This window comes from Sinocyclocheilus grahami, unplaced genomic scaffold, assembly GCF_001515645.1.
Source record: "Sinocyclocheilus grahami isolate Dianchi unplaced genomic scaffold, SAMN03320097.WGS_v1.1 scaffold2272.1, whole genome shotgun sequence".
Lineage (NCBI taxonomy): Eukaryota > Metazoa > Chordata > Actinopteri > Cypriniformes > Cyprinidae > Sinocyclocheilus > Sinocyclocheilus grahami.
In genome coordinates this window covers 15,718-21,856 of record NW_015507451.1, presented here as the reverse complement: position 1 = coordinate 21,856, position 6,139 = coordinate 15,718, and the positions used below count along the sequence as shown (strand labels likewise).

Sequence of the window (6,139 nt, the reverse complement as noted above, 5' to 3'; positions counted from 1 at the left end):
ATGTCTCCTCAAAGACTGAAAGTGTAGGAATCCCTCAGGTTGAGTGCAGTGTAGAGAGTAACACGACCCTCCTCCTCCTGTTAGTGCGAGCGAGCGGTCAGTCACGTGTGTGTATGACGGCCAATGGAGCTTCCCCTGGAACTCACACGATTGGCAACTGGCCGTTTATTGTTTTATTGCAGCCGATCTCTGTTCTGGACTTGCACAAACTGCGTTGCAATGCATATCATTTTCCAAATGTCATTTATGTGAAAATATGAAGTCAGTAAATGCCCGTTAACAGAGGCCAGAGACGCTGGCCATTTATTTTAATTATTATATTGCATTTATTACTGAACAATGGCTTGTTAGATACAGAGAGAGCATGAGCTAATTGAATAGAAGTACAATAAGATTTATTTTGAAACTTCCAAATTGACATTAAAGCTTAAGAATACAAATGATTTGAAATGGCAATATAAAATTATCAATTATAAAAAGTTTGCAGCAGTATTATATTGGAAGAAAATCCTAAATATTGATTTGGGGGTTAATATGAATGTGTTTCTGAGGGGAACTGACTGTCTTCAGAAACGTTTAGATGGTATTTGCTTTTCATCTCGTCTCTGTATAATTCACATTAAAGCAGTGTTTCAGCACAGCTCTGCTTTGTTTACGACGGTAACCAAGGAAACGCTGTATCAGCGCCTCCCGCTGTCAGAGTGATGTGCTAGACAATTTGAGGCAGAGACAGATTGTGGGGGGCACTAATAGGGAAAAACTTAATCTGCTGGAATAAAGAGTTTTAAAGGGTTAGTGATGGAAAACTTGCAGGTCAATGGGCTTCAATGTTTAAGGTTGGTAAACAGTTTTACACGGACGCATATAATATTACCCACCTGACATTGGCATGTGTTATTCAGGTGTCAGAGTTGTGCAGAATTGAAGGAAGAAACCTCAAAGACAGTGCCAGAAGGATGCTGAACAGGTAAAGCCTACAAATCTAGCCACATTAATCAAACATTGTGTTGTCAAAACTCAATAAGTTACAACGCAAATCAGAAATTTAAAAAATAATTCCTTTACTGGTCATTTTGAAATGTCAAACTTTGTCCGCAATTGTTAACCACCTCAATCTGTATTATATTTTAGAGTTTAAAAAAAAATTCCCTCATGTCCAAATTTAACATGAAGGGGGGTGGTCCGCTGCAGAAAGATGCATTTGAAAAGACTGCACTGTTCTCGGTCATTAGAGGTATGTGTATAAAACAGTTACCAGAGAGCTTCTCTCTTTTTAACACACTGAATGGTGATACACTATATATATATATCGTTTTTGTTTTTAGTTGGCATCCAAGCAAAAGAGAATGACTCCCTGTCACAATTAGTGTAATTAAAGTTAAAAAATTAGTTCAAGCTTTTCTTGTGCTTTTTTATTTCTTATTTGGCAGATGCTTTGATGACCAACTTCCTGGCAGCAACAGAGTTGGACTTGAGGAATGTTGTTGGGAAGCATTTTAAACAAGAAATAAAACCAATAATTAATCATTTCCTTTAAGTTCACTGTTGGTTGTTTTATTTGTTAAAATAAGTAAACCAACAAAAGGGTTAATCTATTTTTTTTATGTTGTCATTTATCCGTAATGTTTTAATGTTAAGTGTGATAACATGCTCTTGATTTGTATTAGATTATTTCTTTTAAATATCTTAAATTATTTCAAATATTTTATTTTTACATTTTTATATATTTATTATCTTAAGTTGTTAAAAATTCCAGATTTTTTAAATCATAATATTTATATTTAAGTTTATTGTATTTATAACATTTTATTTTGTCATTAATTATTTTATATTTTTATCATTTTGTATTGTCTTAAGTTGTCCAAAATTTTATTTTTCTTAATAAAAGCTGTATATTTAATTTGTTTGGATGGATTGCCATTTTGTTGTCTATTAGATGTATATATGTAGGCATTCATTAGCTGTCTAATTGATGACTAGTCTATTCTTGGGCTATGGTTAGACGTCTATTACATTTTCACTGACATCCCAAATTCAGTCTTGTTTTAGCCTAGACCCATGTTCACCGTCTATTAGATGTATATATGTAGTCGTTTAATAGCGGTCTAATTGATGACTAGTCTATTCTTGGGCTATGATTAGACGTCTATTAAATTTTCACTGACAGCCCAAATTTTACCTTGTTTTAGCCTAGACATATGGGCTGCGTTTAGACGGCTAATAGACGTCTTTTAAACGCAAAATTGCTTGCTGGGTAGTCGCCAGAAGAATAACGATGGAAAATAACAAGAGTGAAATAATAACAAGAGGTAAGTAATACAAGGTGACAAAACAATTACAAAATGGCACAAATAAAGATTCTCTCTAGCGCTCTAAAACTTTCCTTCTATGTTGTTCTTGGGTCTTTTGTGATTTCCTAAATGAGTCGTCGCTGTGCTCTTGGAGGAACTTTGGAAGGTCTGCAACTTCTGACAAAGTTCACTACTGTGCAAAGTTTTTTTTCCCCCCTGTTTGGAGAAAATAGCTCTCACTGTGGTTCTTTGGAGTCCAAGAGCCTTTAAAACAGTTTGTAATCCTTCCCACATGGATGTATTTCAGTCACCTCCTTTTTTTAGAATTTCTTTCACTTTTGGCACAGTGTGCAAGACATTTTAACTAAGTTCATGCTATTGAAAAAGTTCTATTCAAGTATTAATTTAACTGAACAGGGGTTGCGGTAACCAGGCATGGTTGCATCTAGTCCAGCCACACCCCATTATGAATGCAGTTTTATAGATTTAAGAATTAGTAACTACAGGGGCAATTACATTTTCACATAGGTATTAGACAACAACAGATGTAATCTACAGTAAGTCATCTTCGTGATCCTCACCTTCCTTCAACATCCATTGATTGGTCTCAAATATATTAATTCTCATATATTTTAGACTCATGATCAGTCTCTTCACACACCTTACTCCCATCATCTCTTTCATCTGCTTTAAAACCATTTTCTTCTGATTCTGCTCCATTATTCCCAAATGTCTCTTTGTCCCATTCATCCCAGTCCTCATAATTTCCTAAGCAGTTTAATTGTAGCAGTTCACCGTTTCCTCTGGATAATATCTCTATTTCATATACCTCATTAGTGCTGTTCTCAGTAGCTCTGACCATATCTAGGTCCTCAGGTTGAAAGCAAACTATCACACTTTGTTTGAAAATAAAAACTTTCTTTCCAAATTTCCAAATAGCTGTGAGGCGTAGCTTTTCAGAGCCAGCATTATGAGTCCTGGGGTCAAAGGGCAGCCCTGATGCAGTACTTAGTATTTCTCAACTGAAAAATCTTCTTTTGCCTCACTGAGGAGGTTTTCTATAATGAGAAGATCCTGGCTCAGAGTCGGGTTCGACCATTTTTGCTGTTGCAGCTCATCCTTAAACGAACACTCCACTATTTTTGAAAATAGGCTCAATGATATTACGCAGCGCCTGAAAATAGTCGCAGCTAGGTAACTTCCAATAAGCCTATTTTCAGGCGCTGCGTAATATCATTGCGCCTGCTGCACCCATGGTACGGCAGCAAAGTTCCTTGATTATTACACCGGAATGAGAATATAGTTCCTAGCCATATCGGCCTACAAAATCGCAACTTTTCATTTTCCGTCGGTCTTAGTACACAATTAACGAGTAACTACAGAAGAGTCAAGTTTTAAATAGGAAAAATATAGAAACACTTTGGTCATTTTTGAGCGAGATGCTAACAGTCTAATCAGATTCAATGATCTATGCTAGCTAAAAGTGCTACCGCCAGACCCGGAGATCGGCTGAATGGATTCGAATACGGTAAAAAGCAACTGTTTAACTCTAGGGGAGTTGGAAAATGCCTATTTTCAAAAATAGTGGAGTGTTCATTTAATATGATTTAAACGTATTAAAGCATAATGTGTTTTGGGAGTGATCATGACAGTAGCTGAATCTTTTGGTATCCGCCCCATTGGAAGAGAATCCATGACATCTTCCAAACGTCTTGCCAGAATAGTTGCAATGATGAGGTAGTCAATGTTAAAGAAGAGTTGACTATTATCATGTGAACTTTTTACAGTTTTATTAAAGTGTTTCTCAGAGCAGTTAAATGCTCCTCTGCGGATTCTGTCATAGAACATTTTCATGTATGGAATTAGATCCTGGATTTTGTCTTTATAGGATGTTGCTGGGATACCGTCTGGTCTCTGTGTGTCTGACACTTGAAGAGAATTTACAGCTGAAACAATGTCAACCTCACTGTGTCAGGGTTCCGGGTAGAGGGATGAGGCGAGGACTCAGTACTGCAGAAAAATGGGCTTTTTATTAAAATAAAACAAAACAAACAACAGAAACTACCCCGTGGGGGAAAAACAGGCTGGCAAAGCAAGACAAGGCAAGGCAGGAGCTGGACACATCCAGGGATTGACGATGACGAACTGACGCACGATTGCAAACACAAGGAGCATAAATGGAGAGCAAATGAGGAGGGTAATGAGGGACCACATGTGGGACAAATTAACTAATAATCAGGTAACAAGATGGGAGGGGTCAAGACAATTGACATGAGCACATGGCACACCGAATCAAAGACAAAAAGCCATGTGCTCACACAAAACAAAACACAAGCACATGGCCAGCAAAACAAATCACAAGCCATGTGCTAGAACAAGAGACACGAACACGCAGCTAATGAGAAAACTCATAAGCCACGTGTTCACACAAGACAACAAGAAAAGCACGCGGCTGAACACAAACCGCGTGCTTCACAAAACACAACACACGTGGACAGAAGAGCGCACGGCCGAGCGAACTCGAGACCGCACGCTCCCACAACAGACAGAACATGGAGCGCGAGTGTCCGGACCCCGACACGAAACCGAAACTCAAGACATGAGTGCCGGGATCTGAACACCACGCTCCAACATGAAACAGTACACGCAGACGAGAGCGCACAGCTCAAGCACACTCGAAGCCGCACGCTCACATGAAAACACTGACATGACGGGAGTGTCAGGGCTCTGTCACAAAACTATGAATTACACTAGACCGAAGTGACAGAACCCTGACACACTGACTGCATGTGAGCTTTCTTCATCCATTGATGAACCTGTCTCCTCTATCAAAAGATCCTTTTTTAGATTCAGCCATTGGAAGCTTGCTTGTATCTTGGGATCTTCCTGAAAAGGCATTGCAGGGATGTTGCTGATCTCTAACGACACAGGCTGATGGTCTTTGTTTTCATTCATCTCTGAGTTTTTGATTTCACAACTTCTGACACGCCACATACATTCTTCTTTAACAAAGAAGTTATCCATTCTGGAAGCAGGAGTGTCTTTTATGTAGTATGTATAATCCTGCTTTATGGTGTTCTTTCTTCTCCAGACATCAACCAGCTGAAGAGATTTCGTGAACTTCTCCACAAATAAGAGCAATTTACTATTGAGTACTGTTTGTAATCTTGTTCCATTTTTTGTCGATAAATCTATTGAGAACCGTGTTGAAATCTCCACCGATCACCAGCAGCCCTGTGGTCATTGTCTGCAGGTACCTTGAAAGTTTCTCAAGGGTTTTTGTGTCTGTCTGATGGTTATAAACACTGACCAAAGTGTACAGCTGACCTCCCAGTTTACATTTTAACACAACATAAGCTCCACAAAGATCTTTTTCATCACTTATGTGTTCAAAATCTAGCATTTTCCTCACTAGTATGGCTGTTCCCTTGCTGGAGGATGTGTACTTTGTATAGAAAATATACCATTCATTTTTATAGACTTCTATAATATTTTCATCTCCAATTCCAATGTGCGTCTCCTGTAAGAAAACTACGTCTGCATTTTGTAATTCTTGAAATTTCCAATTTCTGTGCTGTTTAAGTCCATTAACATTCCAAGTTATGAAGTTTATGGTCTGTGTAGCCATTGACAGATCTGCTTTCACAGACCAAAGATTCCCTGTCAAAACAAAGCACTTTTTATTTTGCATTGAGTTAATTACCAAGACTTTCATGCTGGACATTTTTAATCAAAGTAATTTCAATTGCATTCAGGGTTTTACATTTTATTAGGCCATGCATTCCCTGGGAATTGACGACAAAGGATTATGCTAATTTTCCCCATCTCCTTTCAGTTCTAAACAGTGG

General features: G+C 38.1%; 1 pseudogene; it reads right to left on the bottom strand.

Moving 5' to 3' along the window:
* Positions 1-5,919, bottom strand: part of LOC107574571 (nuclear GTPase SLIP-GC-like) — a 20,392-nt pseudogene extending 14,473 nt beyond the window's left edge.
* Between the last annotated feature and the right edge of the window lie 220 nt (positions 5,920-6,139).